This window comes from Myotis daubentonii, chromosome 2, assembly GCF_963259705.1.
Source record: "Myotis daubentonii chromosome 2, mMyoDau2.1, whole genome shotgun sequence".
Classification (NCBI taxonomy): domain Eukaryota; kingdom Metazoa; phylum Chordata; class Mammalia; order Chiroptera; family Vespertilionidae; genus Myotis; species Myotis daubentonii.
In genome coordinates, this window is record NC_081841.1 from 142,315,559 (window position 1) to 142,339,778 (window position 24,220).

General features: G+C 35.6%; 1 pseudogene; it reads right to left on the minus strand.

Moving 5' to 3' along the window:
• Positions 1-22,760: 22,760 nt before the first annotated feature.
• Positions 22,761-23,965, minus strand: LOC132226351 (dynein light chain roadblock-type 1-like; annotated as a pseudogene).
• Positions 23,966-24,220: the final 255 nt, after the last annotated feature.

Sequence of the window (24,220 nt, forward strand, 5' to 3'; positions counted from 1 at the left end):
TCAAGGGCATGTACCTCAGTTTCAAGTTCCTAGCCCCGGGAAGGGTGCATGCAGGAGCCAACCAAACGATGTGTCTCTGCACGTTGATGTTTCCCTCTCTCCCCTTCCTTCCTCCCTTTCACTCTCTCTAGAAATCAATGGAAAAAATATCCTTGGGTGAGGATTAAAAAAAAAAGTCATATTAAGTGAAGCTGCTAATTGTCCTATGACATCTAACAAAATTTATTATTACAATAATTCAAATACAAAGAAACATGAGTCATATTAAACTGAGTGGACTCACCCTATGGTAACTCCCAGTGAATCAGATTCTTCATAGTCCCATCTGCTTGAGTGTGGATGAAATTTATGACTTGCTTCTAACTGATAAAGTATGACAAAGGTGATGGATGTCTCTCCCAGGATTGGATTAAGAACATACAAGATTTAATCTTGCCAGATTGCTTTATAGCTATCCTGCTGCCTAAACAGAGATGATGTGAAAATGTCCATGGAAAGTGCCTTCCTGTGGGGGAGTGAACCCGGCTTCTTGGACCTGAGGGTGGCAGACAGCCAACAAACAGTAAGAAAGCAAGGCCCCAGCTTTATAACCACAAGGAAATAAATCCTGCTAACAACTTGAATGAGCTTAGAAGCACATTTTTTCAGAGTCCATTCTCCACATGAAAAAGAAACTGACACCATTTTATAGTCTTTTTTTGTTTGTATTTTTAATCCTCACTCGAGGATATTTTTCTATTGATTTTTAGAGAGAATGGAAGAGAGCGGGAAAGGCAGAGAGAAATATTAATGTGAGAGAAACTCATCAATTGATTGCCTCCTACATCTGTAGGAGCCCAGACCAGGACCCGGGCTCGGGAGGAGCCTGCAACCGAGGTACGTCCCCGAATGGAGCCCCAGGACCCTTCAGTCCTCAGGCCAATGCTCTATCCACTGAGCAAAACTGGCTGGGGCTGAATGCCTGAACAGAAGGCCCACCTAAGCTGTGCTTGGACCCTTAACCCATGGAAATGGTAAGATAATAAATAGGTGTTTAAGCAACTAAGTTTCTAGCTATTTGTTGCAAAGAAAGCCCAATACAGAGCCATCCCAGGAGTAAAACTTTAAATTTAGGTCTTTTAATGCTCACCTTCTTCAGTAAACAGTGATAATTTTTCATTCTTATAAATTCCCAGATTATCATAATTTTTAAATTTATTGATAATTTTGAAATACATACATATTTATAATGTCAGTAAACTTTGTGCATAAAACTGAACATTTTTACTCCATGGCCCCTAAATATTAATATTAACTTGAAAAATCTCCCCAATCCAGATTTCACTTTATAGTATATTCAAAAGTATATAATTGAAGGTCAAAAAAATTCTTAACTTTTATGTGTCTGAAAAAAAACCCATTTAACAGAACATGGTGGTGATGGGGTTTTTATTATTGTTTTTATATTTAAAGAGTCTGTGAAAGTGGGTTCCTTTTTCTCTATATCCTCTCCAGCACTTGTCCTTTATTGATTTCTTGATGATAGCTATTCTGATAGGTATGAGATGGTACCTCATTGTCATTTTGATTTGCATCTCTCTGATGATTAATGACTTTGAGCATGTTTTCATATGTCTCTTGGCCTTCTGTATATCTTCTTTTGAAAAGTGTCTATTAAGGCCCTTTGTCTATTTTTTTATTAGATTGTTTATCTTCCTTTTGTTAAGTTTTAAGGGTTCCCTGTAAATTTTGGAAATTAAACCCTTATCTGAAATAGCATTGGCAAATATGTTCTCCCATGCTTTCTTGTTGTTTTGTTGATGGTTTCTTTTGCTGTACAGAAGCTTTTTATTTTGATGTAGTAGCATTTGTTTATTTTTCCCTTAGTTTCCATAGCCCTAGGAGCTGTATCAGTAAAGATATTGCTACAACAAATGTCTGTTATTTTGCTGCCTATGGATTCTTCTAGGATTTTTATGGTTTCCCATCTTACTTTGAGTCCTTTATCCATTTTGAGTTTATTTTGTGTATGGTGTAAGTTGGTGGTCTGGTTTCATTTTTTTGCATGTATCTGTCTAATTTTCCCAATACCATTTACTGAAGAGGCTGTTTTGACTCCATTGTATGCTCTTGCCTCATGTGTCAAATATTAATTGAGCATAATGGCTTGGGTCCATCTCTGGGTTCTCTGTTCTGTTCCATTGGTCTATATGTCTGTTCTTGTACCAGTACCAGGCAGTTTTGAGAACAGTGGCTTTGTATGCATGCATATGAATATAACCAATGGACACAGATGGGGGTGGTGAGGGCATGTGCTGGGGGTTGGGGGCAGCCAGGGAGAGGTCAATGGGGGAAAAAGGAGACTTATGTAATACTTTAAACAATAAAGAACTTTAAAAACAGAAAGCATTAGAAAAATGGGCAAAGGTGAATAAACAGAAAAAAAAATAGTCTATGAGAGATGATTTAACAGAAGATGATCTTGATTGCTATACAAATTTTCTTTAGTGTAACTTGGGTAACTTGTTATTTTTCCCTTAAATTGTAGAGATTTATTTTTAATATTAAAATTTTAACTTTTTTAAAGTATTCTTAATAATATCACTACATACTAGATATAAAAGAGAAATGCTCTCCCTGATAATAAACAATTCATAATAAGAATCACTTTTTGAAATTATCAATTATAAGTATTTCTGTTTATAAATATATATAATAAAATTATTAATTTTTAAAATTTATCAATGTGTTTTCTATTCACATTTATTCATCTAATACACTCATTGAGAATCTCATCCTCGATGAGCTTTCCATTCATGCCTATTTTGCATTTATTTTTCTGTTTTCTCAATATCTGAGTCATAAAAGTATGCATAATGGGAATAATTACTCCTAAGTTTCCGTGCTCTTCATTTCACAGTGCATTTAAAAATTATAGTCTATAAGAGTGACTTCCTTTTCCTCTGAAATAACTACCATCAACAAGGTGTTTATTGGTGGTAGCATGGTCCATTAACACAATCCCCTAGGATTTGTACTATGATGAACAAATTCTTGAAGGGAAGAAACATCCTAGGCAATGAAAATAAAATCTCTTTCAGAACCATTACCCTCAGCAATCAAAGCTTTTAAAATAGAAAACACTCATGTTTTCAAGATGTTTTCACTAGGTGATCAGACTTTTCAAAAAATAAGGTTGAAATAAGAAGTGAAAGTTGATATTTTTACTTCCTTAAAGAAGTTCCTAAACAGACTGACACATTTAAGGTTCTTGGAGCTACTCAAGTAATCTTACTCTTTTAAGAAAAATTATCATATAAAAATTTCACTTTTAAATGCTTGCTTAATATCCTTTTAAGAACTCATTTGTGACTTCTGTTGCTAGTACTAATTAAAACTAGATATCTTGGAATGCCTGCCATTTGAAAAAATGAAATGTATTTATATTAATTACTGAGAAGTAACAAAAGTAAAGATCAGATAGAGTCCAAAAAGGAAATTAAAGGAAGTCTCCTGGGAGAACTTGAACTTCTGTCACGGTGGCTTTCTGGGGTGCAATGGATAAAGATAATGACTAAGTTCTGTACAAGATGGAATCTAACAAAAGATCCCAGGCACCAATAAGATACATGAGCACACATGTTCAACACTGTGGTCAGTGTGGGCTACACAATCAATGTAAATGTGAAAAAGCAATAAGTACATTTTAAAAAAGGGCAATAATAAAAGTTGTCTATTTTGATATTTTAATAAGATGGAGGTAATAGGTTTCCCTTAAGAATGTGTAACAATTAACGGACCTCATATGATTTTTGATACAGAATTACATTACTTTGTGGCAAAAATATACAAATAAACAAAACAAAATTTAAACAAAGCAAAATAAACTTAAAAATTAAATAACATTAAAAAACATAAACTCGATGGAACTGGAGATCATTATGCTAAGTGAAATAAGCCAGTCAGAGAAAGATAAATACCTCATGATTTCACTCATTTGTGGAATATAGAGAACAATGTAGACTGATGAACAGGGACAGATCCAAAGACAAAGAAACAGAGATCAGACTATTAATCCCCAGAGGGAAAGTAGGGGAGGGAGAGGGCAAGGGGAAGTGATCAACCAAAGGACTTGTATGCATGCATTTAAGCCAAACCAATGGACATGGACAACAGGGGGATGAGAGCATGAGTGGGGGGGGGGGGGGCGGGGATGGGGGTTTAATGGGGGGAGATGAGGACACATTTGTAATACCTTAACTAATAAAGAATTAAAAAAAAAAAACAAACTCTTCAAGGTGAGATTTAATTAGTCCTCCAAGTTAGTACTATTCTTGATGAGGAACAGATAAAGACAAATCCTCTCTGTAACAGTGTAACTTAACACTGTCTCAGTAATATCAAAATTACAAAAAAAAGTCACAAATATTTTTAAAATTATAAACCAGGTAGAAAAAAATGTACCAAAAGTGAACGTCAGAGAAAAAAAAAAAAAAAGCAAAAGGCAGCAGTATGAGGCACACAAAGCCTTTAGGGATTAAAGTAATCAAATACATATGTCCTTTGGACATCTGTATGTCCACTTTGGAGAAGTGCCTATTTAGGTCTTTGTCCATTTTTTTAACTGGGTTGTCTGTCTTCCTTTTGTTAAGCTGTATGAATTCCTTATATATTTTGGAAATTAACACCTTATGAGATATATCATTGGCAATTACATTCTCTCATGCAGTGGGCTCCCTTTTCAGTTTGCTGATGGTTTCTTTTGCTGTGCAGAAGCCTTATATATTTAATGTAGTCCCATTTGTTTATTTTCTTCTTAGTTTCCCTTGCCCTAGGACAGCGGTTCTCAACCTGTGGGTTGCGACCCCTTTGGGGGTTGAACAAACCTTTCACAAGGGATCGCCTAAGACCATTGGAAAACACATATATAATTACATACTGTTTTGTGATTAATCACTATGCTTTAATTATGTTCAATTTGTAACAATGAAATTGGGGGTCACCACAACATGAGGAACTGTATTAAAGGGTCGTGGCATTAGGAAGGTTGAGAACCACTGCCCTAGGAGATGTATAAGCAAACGTTACTATAAGAGATATCTGAGATTTTGCTGCCTATATTTTCTTGTAATATTTTTATGGTTTCCTGCCTTATGTTTAAGTCTTTTATTCATTTTGAATTTATCCTTGTGTACGGTGTAAGTTGATGATTTAGTTTCATTTTTGCATGTACCTGTCTAATTTTTCCATCCCCATTTATTGAAGAAACTGCCTTTATTCCATTGTATGCTTTTGCCTCCTTTGTAAATATTAATTGAGTATAATGGCTTGGGTTGATTTCTGGGTTCTCTGTTCTGTTCCACTGATTATGTCTGTTCTTGTGCCAGTACCAGGCTTTTTTGAGAACAGTGGCTTTGTAATATAGCTTGATATCTTGTATTGTAATCCTTCCAACTTTGTTCTGCTTTCTCAGAATTGCTGCGGCTATTCAAGGTCTTTTTTTTTTATTCCATATGAAATTTTGGATAGTCTGTTTTAGGTCTGTGAAATATGCTGTTGATATTTTAATTGGAAGTGCATTGAATCTGTAGATTGCCTTGGGTAGTATCAACATTTTAATGATGTTGATTCTACCAATCCACAAACATGGTATAGTCTTCCACTTGTTTATATCTTCCTCTATCTCTTTTTTCAATGTCCTGTAATTTTCCCCATACAGGTTTTTTACCTCCTTAGTTTAGTTTATACCTAGGTATCTTATTTTATTTTTTTTTTGCAATGGTAAATGGGATTATTTTATTATTATTATTATTATTATTATTATTATTATTAATTTTTTAGTTTCTCTTTCTGTGAGTTCATTATTGGTATTTAAAAGTGCCATTGATTTATGGGTGTTAATTTTGTAACCTGTTCCATTAGCTAATTCATGTATTAAGCCTGGTACTTTTTTGATGGAGTCTTTAGGGTTTTCTATGTACAATATCATGTCATCTGTGAATAATGACCATTTTACTTCTTTTTTTCCAATTTGGATAGCTTTTATTTCTTCTTGTCTGATCACTAATATTTCACAAAGGAGGCAAGAGCATACAATGGAGTCTAGACCATCTCTTCAATAAATGGTGTTGGGAAAATTGGGCAGATATGTACAAAAAATTAAACTAGATCACCAACTTACACCATACACAAAAATAAACTCAAAATGAATAAAAAATATGAAACCATAAAAAACTTAGAAGAATCCATAGGCAGCAAAATCTCAGACATATGTCATAGCAATACTTTAATTGACACATCTCTAGGACAATAGAAACCAAGGAGGAAATGAATAAATGGGACTACATCAAAATAAAATGTTTCTGCGTGGCAAGAGAAATCATCAATAAAACAACAAGAAAGCCCACTGCATGGGAGGACATATTTGCCATGTTACATCCAATGAGGGCCTAATCTCCAAAATTTATAGGGAACTCATACAACTTAACAAAAAGAAGATAAACAATCCAATGAAAAAAATGGGCAAAAGACCTAAATAGATACTTTTCAAAAGTGGACATACAGAAGGCCAAGAGACATATGAAAACATGATCAAAGTCACTAATCATCTGAGAGATCAAAACTACAGTGAGGTACCACCTCACACATGTCAGAATGGCTATCATCAATGAAACAACAAAGGACAAGTTCTGGTGAGGATGTGAAGAAAAAGGAACCCTCATACTCTGCTGGTGGGAAAGCAGACTGGTGAAGCCACTGTGGAGAACAGTATAGAATTTCCTCAAAAAATTATAAATGGAACTATCATTGGACCCAATAATCCCACTTCTAGGAATATATCCCAAGAAATCAGAAACACCAATAGATAGAATTTATGCACCCCTATGTTCATAGCAGCACAATTTATAATAACTAAGATTTGGAAACAGCCTAAGTGCCAATCTGCAGATGAGTGGATTAAAAAACAGTGATACATATACACAATGGAATAATACATAGTTGTAAAAAAAGAAAGAACTCTTACCATTTGCAACAGCATGTATGGACCTAGAGAACATTATGCTATGTGAAATAAACCAGTAGGAGAAAGATAAATATCACATGACCTCACTCATTTGTGGAATATAGAACAACATAAACTGATGAACAAAAATAGATCCAGAGACATAGAAACTTCGAACAGACCATCAAACCTCAGAGGAAAGACAGGGTACTGTGTGGGGGAGGTGTAAGAGATCAACCAAAGGACTTATATCCATGCATATGAGTATGACCAATGGACATAGACAATAGGAGGTGGGGGCATTTGCTGGGGTGCGGGGACAGGTGGGGAGCAGTCAATGGGAGAAAAAGGAGACATGTAAAACTTTTAACAATAAATAATTTTTTAAAAGAGATAAATTAACAAAAAGGAAAAAAATAGGGATTCCTAATTTATCGGTAAATACTGGTAAACTGAAGTTATAAGATTTGAAATAACTGGCTCATATTCCTAGAGCTAGTAAATGATGAAGTCAGGATTAGAACTCGGATGTTCCTTGTTGGTTTCACTGAATCAGAAAAATCTACACTTGTGTCAAAGCAGTGAGCTGCCCTTTCTTCTGCTGGAGTTAAACAGGGCAAGGTAATGCCCTCATCAATGATTCCTATGCATATTCTTCCCAAAACACACACTATGCAATAAGTAGAAACAACTTAGCAGGTGTGAATCCATTCCTAATTAAATAAAAAACTAAATATCTTACAAGTAATTCCTCAAAACAGGTACTTTACAAAGAGGGCTGAATAAATCAGCATGACATCACAGTGTGGTGGTGGAGAGGCACCGCGCCTATACTTAAGTTTAATCACTTAATGTCTCCCTGGAAAATGGGGATACTAAGAGTATGTTCTTGTATTGGGTTGAGTAAAGGTTCCAAAAATATATATCCCTGTCCTAATACCCAGATCTTGTGAATGTTACGTGTTTATGTTATAAATCTTGAGATGAGATCATCCGGGATTTCCTGAATAGACCCTAAATCCAATAGCCAGAAATATATGAGACAGAAATGGAGGATACACAGAGACACACATGAAGAGGAGGAGATAATGTGACTGAAGGCTAATCCTGGAGTGATACAGCTACGAGGAAGGCCACAACCCCTGGAAGGGGAAAGGAAGGATTCTCCCTCCAGAGTTTCCAGAAGGCGTGCAGCCCTTCTGCCACCTTGAGTTCAGACCTCTGGCCTCCAAAATTGTGAGAGAATAAGTTGCTGTTGTTTTAAGTAATAAATAAATTAATAAATACATGTTGAAATAAATCTTTGGCATTTTCAGGTCGTTTTGATATCTTCAGTCACAATGTCAATAGTGATTCTAATAAAAAACCACAAACATATCTCTTGGTATATTTTATTGTTTTAAATAAAATGAAGTGCTACTCCCTTTAGGAGATGACCAAGAAGCTCATTTGCAAGTAGTTTCCTTGAAATTCAATCAAATCAGCAGTATTGGGCGTCGAGCTTGGCAATATACAGAGGAGTATCAAGTTTAACTTTATGGGAGAGGGACTCATGGCTATAAATAATCATTATGATGCAGTCTCATCAAGACATCATTAGGGTCTTTTGTAATTATAGCTACAATATTTTACCATTTATTCCAACTCTGTGCCTAGCATAGAGTCTGGTAGTTTTTCTATTATATCTCAGCTTATCTCTCAACAAATATGAAAAATACATTGATTTTCTTTATTTTTTAGTGAGGCAAATTGCAGCTCAATATTACACAGCTTCAACTAGCTGGGCTAGATTTGATAGTTGTCTAAGGGTTTGGTAACTATTTCCATAACAATCCTGTTAAGATAGTAAGAAAATGACAGTAGTCTAAGTGATGAACTATATTATATGTGAGTTGATTTAATCATTGTTTCTGTTAAAGTTCTAGTCAAGACAATTGTAATAAATGGATTTGCTGTGTCAATTATGTTTAATCAGTACACACAGATTTGATTAAAATTTAAATATCATCTACGTAAGGCATCCATAAAAAGAGGAACTCAAATATTAGAAGCAACCATTGAAAGGTACAATAAACTATGATTCATTGTGTTATTTTAAATAAACAGTGGTAGAAAGGAAAACATCTAGAAATTCAAACTAGAATAGGCATTTGTTTATAGTTTTAGTAATCCTATCTAATAAAGAGCGAATATGCTAATTGACCGTCACGCTGTCACAAAGATGGTGGCACCCATAGCGAGTAAGAAGGGAACATGCTAGTTGACTGTCCCATCCTCAAAGATGGCAGTGCCACAGCCACAAGATGGCTGGCAGGGGAGGGCAGTTGAGGACGATCAGGTTAGCAGGGGAGGGCAGTTGGGGGTAATCAGGCCATCAGGGGAGGGCAGTTGGGGGCGACCAGGCTGGCAGGGGAGCAGTTAGGCATTGATCAGGCTGCCAGGGGAGCAATTAGAGGGTGATCAGGCTGGCAGGCAGAAGCGGTTAAAGACAATCAGGCAGGCAGGTGAGTGGTTGGGAGCCAGCAATCCTGGATTGTGAGGGGGATGTCCGACCGCCGGTTTAGGTCCGATCCCAGAAGGTCCCAGATTGGAGAGGGTGCAGGCTGGGCTGAGGGACATCCCCCCTCTCTCCAGTGCATAAATTTCATGCACTGGGCCTTTAATTCACTTATAAAAATGATGGTATGGCATTTTGAAAAGATTGTGGGTTTGGAATTGAATCTATCTATGTTCAGATTACAACACTGCCATGTATTGTTTTAGCTGTGTGATATTGGGATAGTCATTTAAACATTTTGAAAAATGGGCATAATGTCAATCCCATTTCAACTTCTATAGGTTTGTTGTGAGGTTAAATGGGATGTTAGATGAATGTAAATTATCTCATTCTTCTTAAGATTCAATTAATGTTATAACCCTTATGGTTCTAGAGAAATTATACACTGGATTATTGAAAGTTTTTATGACTATAGATTTTATAGTTTAAAATAAATTGAATTATTTTCTTCAAAATTCAGTAAGTTGTTGTCAGACCTGTGCATACATTTTAAAACCCCTAACAAGGCATATGTACTGATCGCTAGTAATTTATGTGAGCTATTTACATGATTTAGAGAAAAACATATTTTTCTCTCCTTCAAGTATCAAACATATTATTTCTCTTTCAGGCATGGAAAATAGGCCAAAAATTAAACTCCTTGTAAGAAATATGTATAATTATATAATTTCCAATTCCTGAAGTGATAACCTATGATGAAAGATACAGAATAAAATACATCAGCGTTTAAGGTGATGCTGTCACTTTAAACATCCATTTGTAAGTATATTTTGAATATACTTCAGATTGACTTATTTATAATTACTAATTATTACTCTAATTCATCTATAATTGCTATAATTATCTTATTCATAATTAGAGCACTAAAGATCCACTTAAGGTCTCACTAGATGGTTCCCAATTTTTGAGCTGAGACTGCAGAAAGAGATTGAGAGGAAAAATCTTATAATGGTTGCTAAGACCTTTCAGGCTTTCTTGGGTTATAATAGAAAGGGCTGGACAAATTTAATAATTCAAGGAGAGGAACAGTAGAATTGTATTTACCCTTCTTTATTGTTGCATAGATATTTTTAAAGTAACTCCTGTTTCTCTTTGTACTGTTTTATTACTTGGATAATACTTAACAAAGTGGTACTTACTGATTTTGATTTTGATTTAGACATTTTTAGATCTACTTATTGACCTGTTATTTTTTATTAACTATTTTTAGTCATACTTTTAGAAGCTTGTTATTATTATTATTTATATCAAATGTGATTCACTTCAAAAAGCTAGAATTGCAAATGACAGAACTCATCTAGCTCAATTTTGCTGTTTTTTGTGAAATTACTCTAAGCATTATATATGCTTTCTATTATGCACCAGTTCACAAGAAACACTGAGTTTTTTAAAAAAACATTGAGTAAAACAAAACAAAAATTTGACACTTTTTAGTAGTCCTCAAGAACAAAATTAAAATGAATAATGAATGTAAAATAAATGTTTAATACACCATACTCTCTCTGCTGGAAGCCATTCCCAAGGGCCTCATTTCCAGAAACACATGAAATGGATCAGCATCTAACTCTAAACAGGTTGCTAGCTCAGGCTGAGATGAGGGAGATATCTTTACTTCCACTAACTTATTAGAAGCTGTATAAAAACTCATTTTGTGAGTAAAGAAGGCCATATAACTGAGCACATATAGGCCACTGATCAAATATTTTGTAGCAATGGGAAAGCATATCTTTTTAAAGAATTTAAATGCAATGTATTGAATCAAATCAGATTTCATTTAATCACAGTAAGTGGGAATCACATGTGAGCTTCTTGAGAGACCTTTACTTAGATCACACCAAAGTATTAAACCAAAATGATTTATCTGAGTGATGATGATCTTCATGCCTGTTCTGATAGTCATGCTTTAGTCTTAAAAGCTTGCAGGGTTTGTGTGTGCACATAATGGTGTGTGTGTGTGTGTGTGTGTGTGTGTGTGTGTGTGTGTGTGTGTGTTCTATGGCTTAGTTCAAGTGTAATTAAATATAATATTCATAGCCATTACTTGAAGAATCAAAAATGAGACAGGCCAAACTAATGTCATCATTATTTCAAATTATAAAATATTATTCATTGTATATTCATTATATTTAGACAAGTTACTCAAAAATAGCTATATTTATGTGCTTCAAAACTTATTAAAGGCATTTAAAAACTTACAGCTAATGCATAACTTTAATAAATAAGTTAATTGAAGTGCATGGACTTATTCTGTTTTATAAAAACATAATGTCATGCAATTTTACTTGGAATCCAAGTTAATTTCCCCAAGAGAACTAACATTTTAACATTTTAATGGCGGATTTTGCAAGCTACATTACGTAACTTTGAAATTAAGTTTTGGATGCACAGTCACCTTGAACTTAAATGTTAAAAATATAAGATAAATACCCATTGTTATGTTTAAGCTTAAGGATATAAAACTGATTGATTTAACCAGGGATAGTTTAAATCCCATGATCATTCTCATTTAAAGTTACTCATCTTATAAAAAAATAATTTTGAGTAGTTGTAGAATATAATGTTTGAGATCCTGGCTACTGGACTCACACTCCTGAGACTGAGACAGTTTAAAAATAATGAGAAATTAGGGAATCCACTTAACCACTCTCTCTGTAAATAGTATCCATTTTCTATTTGTTTTGTGAATTAAATGTCTCTCTTTATAAAACAATTATATATAGGTATAGATATATACATAGATATAGATATATAATTATTATTATGACTAACATTTTTCTAATTAATAATGATATAGGTAATTGCATCCCTAGAGGGATATGGATTTCTACTGCCAAGAATGTGGTGAGTAGAGGAAGAGACAATTGATGTAATGATAAATGGTGAAGCACATGAACACAAAAAATTTGGTGTCCAATACTACCCAAAAAACTTACTCTCAAATTAAGACTAAGAGATAATTTTTGGCACCAAATAACTTTGAAGAAAAACATTAGCAAGGGGCACAAATGCAATTTTATGAACATAACTTTTATGAAGTTACAAGTGAAACACAGTTGAATTCTAGGCAAGCATGACAAAGGTATATACAGGCATATTAAAGGCATGCAGCACAGAATAATTTAAAGGGCTCAGATTGGAGACTTTAAACAAAAAAAAAATTCTGTCTTTATAAGGATCTTATGTCCATAATATTAATATATACATCCTAGAGACCTTGTGCACAAAATTCATCCACAGGTGTGGTCCCTAGGCCTGGCCAGTGATCAGGGCCTATTGGGGCCATCTCGCCCAGTCCCAATTGGGGCTGGGCCAGCCGCCAGGCAGAGCCTTCCAGCTGCCCATCAGGACCTGCTGGCTGCGGCTGCTGGCTGTCAGACAGGGCCTGCCGGATGGGGGAAGGGACCGTGGGAGATTGGTTGGCTGTGAGAGATTGGCTTGGGAGTGCACTGACCACCAGGGGGCAGCTCTTGCATTGAGCATCTGGCCCCTGGTGGTCAGTGTGTGTCATAGCAACTGGTTGACTGGTTGTTCTGGTCATTCTGGTCGTTCCAGTCATTCCAGTCATTTGGTGGTAATCTTGGTTAGGCTTTTATATATATATATATATATATATAGGTTGGTTAGGCTTTTATATATATATATTGAGCAAGAAGAAGTTTATTAACTGAAAAGGCCTAGCTTGAGAAGATGGGGGATCTAAGTTCTAAAATACATCTTAAGACAGTCTTGAATCAGGAATATTTTATTGTTAAGGAAAGGAAGGAAGGGAGAGGCAAGAGGTGGGTGCAGGCCTTAGACAGGTAGGTGTTTAAAGTCATTACTTTGCACATATTTCTCCACCTCAACAGCAATATATTATGATTACCTGTGCAGATAATATTCTATTCAAGTACCCAAGTTTGTATGTTGCAGTGAAAATTTATAGTCAAAAATATATAGCAGGATGTGAGGGAGATCTGGCTGCGACATCTGTCACCCCATTGATCGCCAGGGTTGATTCGGCTGATCTGGCTGGCTAGGCGGGTGTCCCCTTCCTCCCTCACCGATCCATGTGCGTCCCTCCTGAAGCTGTGCGCTCGGTCAAAGAGGACGACCTTCCACCCCGAGGAGAGGACCGGTCTTCGGTCAAGGGTATACGAGTAGCTGCGCTCCCCTGCTAGAACCTCCAAACAAGCTCTCAAAAATATATAGCAATATAGAATTTTAAAATTAATAATAGTTAATTTTTATTAAGTGTATATTATTGTTAGGGACCATAATATGTATTTACAGAAAATACCACAAAATCCTGTATAGTAAGTATATTATCAGAACTATTCTTGAATCAACTGTAATTGATTTCAGAGAGAGGAAGGGAGTGGGAGAGATATAGAAATATCAGTGATGAGAGGGAATCATTAATTGGCTGACTCCTCATCTCCTGAAACCAGGGCATCTGCACTGACCAAGAATTAAACCAAACTGTAACCTCCTGGTTCATGGATCAATGCTCAACCACTGAGCAACACCAGCCTGGCAAAATTCACTATTTTTAAGTGGATAGTTTAATGATCTATGAAAGCATGTATATGTGTAACCAATACCACTGTTAGGATATATTACTTCTATAACCAGCAATAAAATATGAAATTAAAATTTTAAAATACTATACATAAGAGTATACAAACCATAAAGTATTTGGTGATAAATACAATTAAGTATATACAGATCTATATACTGGAAACTACAAAGCATAGCTAAAAGAAGCAAAAGAAAGCCTAAATAAATTAAGTAATATATGTATATATATTATTAATATATATATAATTAATTAATATATATTAATGCTCACAAATTATTGGTGGAATCCACACTTTTGCTTGAATCTGACAAAGTAGTGTCATTGGGTCATAAGCAGAAATTAATCTGTGAAAAGAAATTTTTACTCTGTAGGTGGAATCAGCTCTTGTGCCTACATGGCCCATTGATTGATCAATACTTCTATATGAATTCAAACAGTTTTAGCATACTTGTCTTATGACTGTGTTGTCTAATATGTTGCCTCTTTATGCCACAGTTTATTGTGTGTGTGTTTTTCTCAGTTCCTTAGATATTTCATGGAAAAGCCACTTTGAAGAGCTCACGTAGCTCTCCAGGCCACTAGTGCAAGTGATCTGTATTTCTGCTTCAGTTCTGGGAGTGATAACTACACCTCTCTAAGTGAGTCCTGAAGAGAGCTCACCTCAGTTGGTGCCTGCTTAACTACAAGGACCAATGGCTTCCTGGTGAAATACTAAACTTTTTAGTAAGCTTAATTTTAACATTTTTTCATTGTGCTGATATGGAAATCTCATTTCTATTAAACATAGTTTTAATCCAATATTAAAACTGATTTTGGGTATGGAACTAGAACAGAATTGACATGGTTTCTTCTTTGTGCAGCAAAAATGTCTAAATGTGACATTCAGATTTTTTTGTCATAAAATATAGATAGATAGATAGATAGATAGATAGATAGATAGATAGATAGTAGGAAATGAATGAAAAATCTTTAGTGATAGGGGAAAAGCCTCTGGGACCTTAGGTGCCAGTTCTTAAAGACAGATTGTTACACCCATAAATTTGTCTCTCCTGGAACTGACATTCAAGGTCCCAGAGCCTTTTTCCCATTCACTGAAGATTTTTTATGCAATTCATACATCATACTGTATTCCATTCTTTATAAAAATGTCCAACCATTCATATTACAGAGACAGCCAGGCACCCTGTCTACTGCCAATAACGAAAGGGAGAAGTTAGAAGTGAGGGCAGAAAGTAACACACCTATAAAATATTAAAACAAAAATCACAAAAGCAGTTATTTACAAATAAGTTTATGTACATGTTAATACAGCAATTTTCAACCTTTTTCATCTCATGGCACACATTAACTAATTACTAAGTTCTGCAGCACACCAAAAAGCATATTATATTTTTTGTTAACCTGATCAAAAATAAGGTATAGTATTGATTGATTTAAAAAATAGTAATTACCTACTCTTTTTGCTACAAAGTGACTTTTAAAAAAACACACACACAGGTAACTATACTTGTATATAAAGAATTCTGGTACCAAGAATTAGCCAATCAGATGCAAACTTATTATGTGACATGTCCAATAAGATGCAATTCTATTATACAGGCCTATTTATTTATGGTCATTCACATGGGCCACTATTGTGTTAGCTGTTATTATTTTTTAATTTGACAATCTAAGGGTCAAAAGGTCAGTGCTCCTGAGTAAATAGTCAGGTATTGTATGTTTTAAAAATCCTTGCCTCATCGGTGGGTTGAAAATCCTCTGTTAAGCCCTGGCTGGTACGTCTGAGTTGGTTGAATGTTGTCCCATGCACCAAAGGGTTGCTGGTTCGAGTCCCAGTCAGGGCACATGAATGGGTTGCAGGTCTTGATCTCCAGTATGAGGCATGCAGGAGACATCTGCTCCATGTTTCTCACATCAGTGTTTCTTCTATCTCTCTACCTTCCTCTCTCTCTAAAATAAATAAATAAATAAGAAAAAAAGAAAATTGCTGTTAATACATTCAAGTAACAGCAGTCAAGGTATCTGACTTAGAAAAAGGACAAATACTGCACTTTTATTTGGTAATATTTTTTTGTAAAAGTCATTTGAGCTGGTCAGTTTTTGATAATTTCAAATAAAACTAAAGTTATGTTTGCTTAATGGCTTTGTGCTGATAACCAATAAATGGTAACTTTGAAGTTCAAATATAGTCAATATAATCATAGCTCTCCACACCATTTAACAGAACTGAATTCTTATTTTTATCATAATTTTGACATTGAAAATTTGTCAACCAATTTAACACTGAAAGTCCAGTCTTAAAGTACTCAAATCCGTATCCTTTTGTTTTGAAAAAATACAGCATTTCCTTCTCTGCTGAAGTAGTACTGCATTTAAACGGGATGTCTATAGGAATGACTGGCTGACTCACTAAGGAAGATTTTGATTTGGAGGATACTGTGGGGGAAAAGAGTTTCCTCTACCCTCAAGATCCTTCTGGCTGGTCTAATAATAACATAGACATGAGACAGATTAGCAAGAGAAAATAACCAAAAATGCATACCTATGTATGGGAACCCTGCATACATAAGAGAGCCCAAGAGCGCCACATGCAGGAGAAATTTTGAGACAGTAAGGGGAATCGAGGTATATAAGACATCCTGAGCTAGGAATGAGCTACGGTGCCTTGAGGGCTTCAAAGGATCATTGCAGGAAGAAGAGCAGATGGTTAGTAAATGCAAGTTTTCTGTCATACAGGTGGGTCAAAATGATTCTCCTCCATAATCTCATTATGTGAAAGATCCCTATTTCAAATTCCTTTATGTAGTTAAATGAAGGAGCAACAGTTTCTCTTGTGCCTGCAGCTAAAATTGCCTCTAGCTCAAAACGATCCACCCCAGAGGCACATCTTAAGGTGGCTTCTTCTGAACGTCCTCAATACACATGGATTTGAGTATGACATTCATTCATTGTAGGAAAATGTGCCCATTTATCTGTGACTTCATATAGCATGTAGGATATTTCAGAACTTTTTCTGTTTATTGAAGTATATTAATAATGGGTTACTGCCAATAGTCAAGTTGTATTCATCTCTAGGCAAAGCCTAACTTATTATCATTTTTAAAAAAAGCAATAGGGTAGAAATTTTAAGACACCAACAAATATTACCAGAGGCTAGCCTTATATCTTTATATAAAAAGTGCCAACCATATTTAGATATTACTCTGGTGGTTTTAGCCATTTGATTATGTTATTTTAGTGTTATGTTTGTGAAGAAAAAAAATTTTTCCCCTATGTGTTCAAAAAAACAGGAAAACTGAAATTTCAAAGGTCAATTTGCTGTTACAAAGTGATAAGGTGTATGTACTCTGCTCTTGACCATTTTCAAATAAAATTATCTCAGATGATTTCCAGTCATATCTGGTTTCATGTAAAATGGATTTGATAGGAAAGTAGCCTGTTTTCCAATAGCAACGTTAAATAATGAGAAAGAGAAAAAAAACCTCATATATACACAGAACAGATCGGTGGTTGCCATAGGAAAGGAGGATAAATGGGAAAAAATCAGTGAAGGGGGTTATATGATAACATTTCCAGTAATCAAATAAATAAATCGAAGATGTAATGTACAGCATGATGACTAAAGTTAATAATATTGCATATTTGAAAGTTGCTAAGAGAGTAAATTTTAAATATTCTCATTTTAAGAAAAAATCTGTAACTATGTAGAGTGATAGACATTAACTAGACTTAGTGTGATGAGCATTTCGTAATATACACAAATGTCAAATCATTATGCTGTTCATCCTAAACTAATATAATGTTATGTATCAGTAATACACCAATAAAAATGAATAATAAGTGTGCTGAAAGAGATTAATGGGGGGGGGGAGGAGAACCTATGTAATACTTTCAACAATAAGGATTAAAAGAAAAAAAAAGAAAACAAGCAAATCAATTAAAAATTAGGCAAATATGTGAATAGACACTTTACTTAGAAGATATATGAAATACAAATAGCATATAAAAAGATGTGCAAAGTCATTAGTTATTTGAAAAATTAAAATGATGAGATAGCATTATGCATCTATTACATTATGAAAATTAAAAAAATGACAAAGCAAAATGCTGGAGAGAATAAATCTCATGTACTATTAGTTGGAACACAAACTATTACTACAAATTAGTTGTTTGGCAGTTTCTTATAAATATAAAGTTGCAGCTACCATATAATGCAGTCATTTTACTTTAAATTATTTACCAAAAGGAAATTATATATATATATTAATGTATATGTGGGTCCATTAATAGGTGTATGGATAGAAAAATTGTGGTGCATTCATACAAATTATATTACCTACAAACACTAAGGAATGAGTTGAATTGTTGATACCCATAACTAAATGACTAGATCTCCAAATAATTATGCTGGATGACAGAAATCAGACTAAAGAAAGTACATTCTGTAGATTTCATTTGTATAAAATTTTAGAAACTTCAAGGGATTTCATAGTAAAGAAAGCATATTAGTAGTTGCCTGAAAATGGGTGTATAGGAAATCACAAAGGGGCACAAAGAAAAATTGGGGGATAATGAATATGTTCATTACCTTGATTCAAAACTTTTAAAGTATTCTGTGAGATAATATATTTTAACTATGCTTACTTCTGGGAAAGTTTTAGATTTAGAGGCAAATTGCTAAGATGGAGCAAAGAGTTCCCACGTACCTCAAATCCAGTTCCACCATTATTTACATATTAATGAATATAATAAATTTGTTATAATAAATGAATCAATATAAATGCCTAATGTATTTTCTCTGTTCCAGGTTCCTACACAGGATAAACATTATCCTTACTTATGTCTCTGTAGGCACCTTTTGGCTGTGACCCTTTCCCAGACTTTCCTGTTTTTGATAAATGGAAACACTTGAAGGGTAATAGGTATTTTGTAGAATGTCAATCAATTGGTATATGTCTGGTGTTCTTCTGATTAGACTAGGGCTATGGTGTTTTGGGAGGAAGAATACAAAGGTAAAGTTTCATTTTCAATATGTAATGCCAAGGGTAGATAATATAAACATGAGTCTCTATTGGGAAATTGCTAAAAAGACTAAATCCTAGTCTAAAAAGCTACAAAGAGCAGTTTTACACAATGGAGTAATGCTTATATGTATATACACATAAGCATTTTTAAACATGTAAATTATTACATTGTTCAATTTCTATCCAATGGGGGTATATATAGTTTTTGAAATTTAAGTGCAGACTAACTCATGCTAATTGCGAGGAAAAGAATCTTGAGTAAAATCAAAGAACATATACTAGTAGGTATGCAGTATTTTATCAGATTCTGGCTAGTGATGGGAGGTGATTCTTCTTGCATTTTTTGGATGTCTGCATGGATTGTCAACCTTGTTCTGGACTATTTTCCCAAGGATGTTTGTATAATAAATGAAGTAATTTCTATAACAAATGGCCTTGGGAAGGTAAAGTGTTTCCCTCCTAAAGAATAAACTTAAGTAATTCCTTCTACTGGTGCAAAGTTTGCCTTTTGAATCTTTTCTAACCTTGGAGTTCCTCTTCTGTGACACATACCACTATGTGTGCAGAATCACCTAGATGTCTATGCATCATCACATGGGTCTTGGGCAACAAGGACAAACTGATGTGAACTTGAAGCTTATATTGCCTGTTGTACCATGAGCAATAAAGTCCTAGTTGCTTCTGTCAACATCTATAAAATCATAGCAGGCTGAATTTTTAGCTTGTGAGTAAAGTAAAATCTTGGACATTTTATAGTTATTGACAACAATAAACAGATACATTCTTAGAATCTCTTCTACTATATACCAAAAATATATCTTCTCTTGGCTTCATTTATAGACAAAAACCAAGTTGTAAATAGAAATAGGATATATATATATATATATGAAAAAAGGAAGGAAGGAAGGAAAGAAAAGGAAAGATAAAAGGAAGAGAAAAGAAAAAAAATGACTCCATTTGTTATTTAACACCTTAAACAAAGCTAAGAACTACTTACCCCATCCTAGTCACTCTTCAAGATATACAGTAGAAAAGAAAATAACTTGGTGCCATATTTATGGAGTATACTTTCTAGTTATTCATAAAGAAAACAAAAATACAGATAATTACATATACTATGAAAGAAATTAAGACAATTGGAGAGAATGTGATTAGCAGAGAGTTACATTAGATGAAGTAATAAAAATTTATTCTTAACTCAGAGACTTAATCTGGGGACATGGTTTAGTGAAAAAAGGCGCTGCATTTTGGTGAAGAATCTAGTATTTCTTAGTTGTGAGGTCTCTGCAAGGAGATAATCACTGTTATACCTATTGGCATTTTCTCTGATTGTAACAGGTTGATATGCTGTAAACATATTTTAACATAGTAGAGCACATACTGAAAGTTCAATATTATACCTATTAGTAATACTTTACCAGAATTCTTGGATACCAAATTTTTTTGGTAGACTAAAAGTAGACATGACCATCCTTTGTTTTTGCCTGTATTGACTATGTATTTTTTACAAGTATCAGTGCTCTTTGCTTATATCATAGAGTGTTGTGGTCAAAGTCAAGTTGTCCTTGATAAATAAGTTTCTGCAATGTTTCAGGATCATTGTTTTATAATACTACTAGAGGCCCAGTGCATGAAATTCATGCATGGGAGGGGGTGCCCCTCAGCCAGCCTGCACCCTCTCCAATTGGGACCCCTCGGGGGATTCCGACTGCTGGTTTAGGCCCAATCCTTCAGGGGTCGGGCCTAAACCAGAAGTCGGACATCCCTCTCACAATCCAGAACTGCTGGCTCCTAATCACTCGCCTGGCCGCCTGATTGATGCCTAATTGCTCCCCTGCCAGCATGATTGTCTGCAACTTTCCTCCCCTGTCATCCCGATGGTTTCCAATTGCCCTCCCCTGCTGGCCCGATTGTCCTCAACTGCCTTCCCCTGCGGGGCTAAGGAGACTGGGGTACTCTGGCTGGATGAGCCTGAGGGACTGGGTGCTGCCATCTTGTGGCTGTGGGTGCTTCCATCTTGTGAGGGTGTGGCAGTCAATTAGCATATTCCCTCTTTATTAGATAAGATCTTAGGGTCATTCTGCTGATATAAGTGTAGGGGTTGGCCTTGAATAAATATTACCCTGAAGCAAATCAAGAAAACTAAATAGCCTCCCCTCTTTTACCTCAGATTTGTTTTCTTTTATGTTTTCTCTGCCTTTGGTTAAAAAAAAAAGGGGGGGGGGCGGGTATATAATTACATTTTTGCAAAGTGAACTCTGGGTTATTTAGAAATTGTTTTCTGTAGCATATAATTTAGAATTTTTGAAATAAGGATTTTATTTAATAATTCCCCAAAGTTCTTTATGTACATTAATGTCCTCAAATCACAAGATCATAATGCATATACCTCATAGTCTCATGTTCAAATCCAGGGAACTATTTCTTGTAAATTAAATACAATTTGAATACACATTCTTTATAGTAAAAAAGATTACTAGAGATTAAAAAATTCCATATTTAATTTTGGATTTAATAAACAATCTACACTAATAAAAGACAAAGATGCTAATTGACCATATCTTTGCTATGCCCATCAGCCAATCAGAAGAGTATGCAAATTAACCCAACAAAGATGTCCGTTAATTTGCATACTGCAGGCAGGGCGAGACAGCGCCATCCGCCGCCTGCCCCACCGCCATCCGTGCCTCCCGTGTGCGACCCAGGGTGGCTGGACAGGACAGCAGTGATCCACTGCCTGCCCAGCCGCCATCCGGACCTTCCAGGGCAGCCAGGCAGGACAGCAGCGGAGACGGGAGGAAGGCAGGCAGCGGAGATGGGAGGGAGCGAGGCAGCGGAGAAGAGAGCAAAGCCCGCCAAGCCTTCTCCACTGCTTTGCTCCGGCCTGAGGAAGCCCTATTCTTGCAGGAATCTTCCTGCAATGGGCCTCTAGTGTTATATAAATTATAATTTGTGAGGTTATATCTTAAAAATTCAAAGTTTAAATATAATATATTCTTTGTTGAAAATTCACATTTAATATACTCTCCTATGTTACTGGCAATGAGAATATAGTAAAACACCCACTAGATTTTCTCAGAGTCACATAAATAAGATCTATAATTTTGGCCCTTTTTTTCTTATCAAAGGCCCTCTCACCAACCTGTATCTCACAGATGTGATTTTACATTGCATTCATCAGAATCATCTCTGGTGCTTGTTGAAAATTCAGACTTCTAGGCTCCTAGATAGATATGCTAACTCTGAATTTGTGTGATGGATTTTTATTAAAGTTTGCTAGGACCTTATCTGTACTTTAAATGTATACAACTATTGAATTAATGCAATAAAAGTAAAATGTCTGACCAGGCTACTAGAGTGTTTGTAATTGTAACTTAAATAAGTGAAACAAATAATAAAAATTTGTATATTTGTAGAATTTTTAATAAGCGTATTATGCCATCAGAGTACTAAATAAAAACTTATAATGGTGGTTCCTGACTGGTGTTGCTCAATGGTTGAGCATAGACCTATGACTTAATAAAAAAGCTATAATGGCAAATAATTATATAAAAGAAAATAATTTAAGATTATTTTTTTTCTAGTTTCAGTTACTTTTAGTTAAAAAAAAAAAAAAAAAACACAGCCTTTCCAAGGGCAACAAAGTGAACTGAATGTCAGAAGGAAGCAGGGTGTGGGCCTCTCATAAGCTCTTGCTCTGAAGCCTGGACTTGAGGAAAGAAGGCCTCCTAGGAACTCAGGGTATCTGGCCAGCAGAGAGATGCCTTTGGTTGGCCGGGTGGAGCTGCAGTCCACATTGGTCCCTGGATTGGTCTGCATGGGTTCTAAGGTGATGTTCACCTACCAGTTGGTTGACATGATTAACACTATTATTCTTGGGGGGCATTAAATTAAGGAATGATGCATGGAGCCAAGAGAGTGGCTTATGCAGTTGGATTCTGAATCACAATCAGGAAGTAGACTTTATCTGCTGCAACCATAATTTCATTTTTCTTGGAGCGTATGTATTCAAAGGAAAGTGAGGTCATTCCGGGAGTCAATTTCGTGCACAGTGCTTGGGGCCTTCCAGATGAAGTTGTGCGTGAGGGTGGCGTACTGTGTGGTGGTAGGATTGTCCATGGTACTAAAGCAGTAATTTTGGGGGAACATAGGCAGGCTTAGGGATTTCTTAGAATTGGGATCCATGGAAAAGCATGGGGCTGCAGACTGGGAGAAGGTACGTTTCCATAACACAAGGAAGCCAGGTGCAGTTACATCTCCATAAGACAAGGAAGCAGCAACAAGTATATTTCCATAATACAAGTGAACTGGAAGAAACCAAGAAAGGTCTATATTTACAAAAAAAAAAAAAAGAAAAAGAAGCCCTTCATTCAGAAGGAAAAGAAGAAAGTCCGAGAAATGGAAGGACTATGAGGGAGGAGGGCCTTAGGAATCACTATAGAAACCAATTCGAAGGGGAATATTGGCCAATCAGAGGGGATATCAGAACACAGGAACTTCAGCCTTTATAAACCATGGGGAAAAAGAACTCAGTGGGACCCTTTTCCCCCTCCCTATTTGGAAGTCCATTCTGTGGGACTCTTCCCCCTCCCCACGTGGGAGTCTGTACTTGTTCTTCAATAAATCTCCACCTTTGCTATACCACTTTCTGTCTGTGGGCTCATTCTTCGATTTCGGTGGGTAAAGAATCTGGGTTCCAGTCCAAAAATTCGGTATCAGTATTCTTAAAGGGAATGCCTTCTGAGTTCACCACGATGATTCCCTGCACTCCCTTCTGGCTCTGAAGTCGCTTCAGTGTCTTCTCCACCTCTGTCATCTCGGACAGATCGGGTAGCTCTGCATCGCCAGCACTGCCCAGTCAAGATCATTTTTTTTTTATTTTTTCAAAATATGTTTTTATTGATTTCAGAGAGAGAAAAGGAGAGGGAGAGAGAGAAAAACATCACTGATGAGAATCACTGATTGGCTGCCTCTTGCCCATCCCTAATCAGGGATGGAGCCTGTAACAGGATGGGCATGACCAAGAATCCAATTGTGATCTCCTGGCTCATGGGTGGATACTCAATTAATGAACCACACCAGCCAGGCTAAGATCA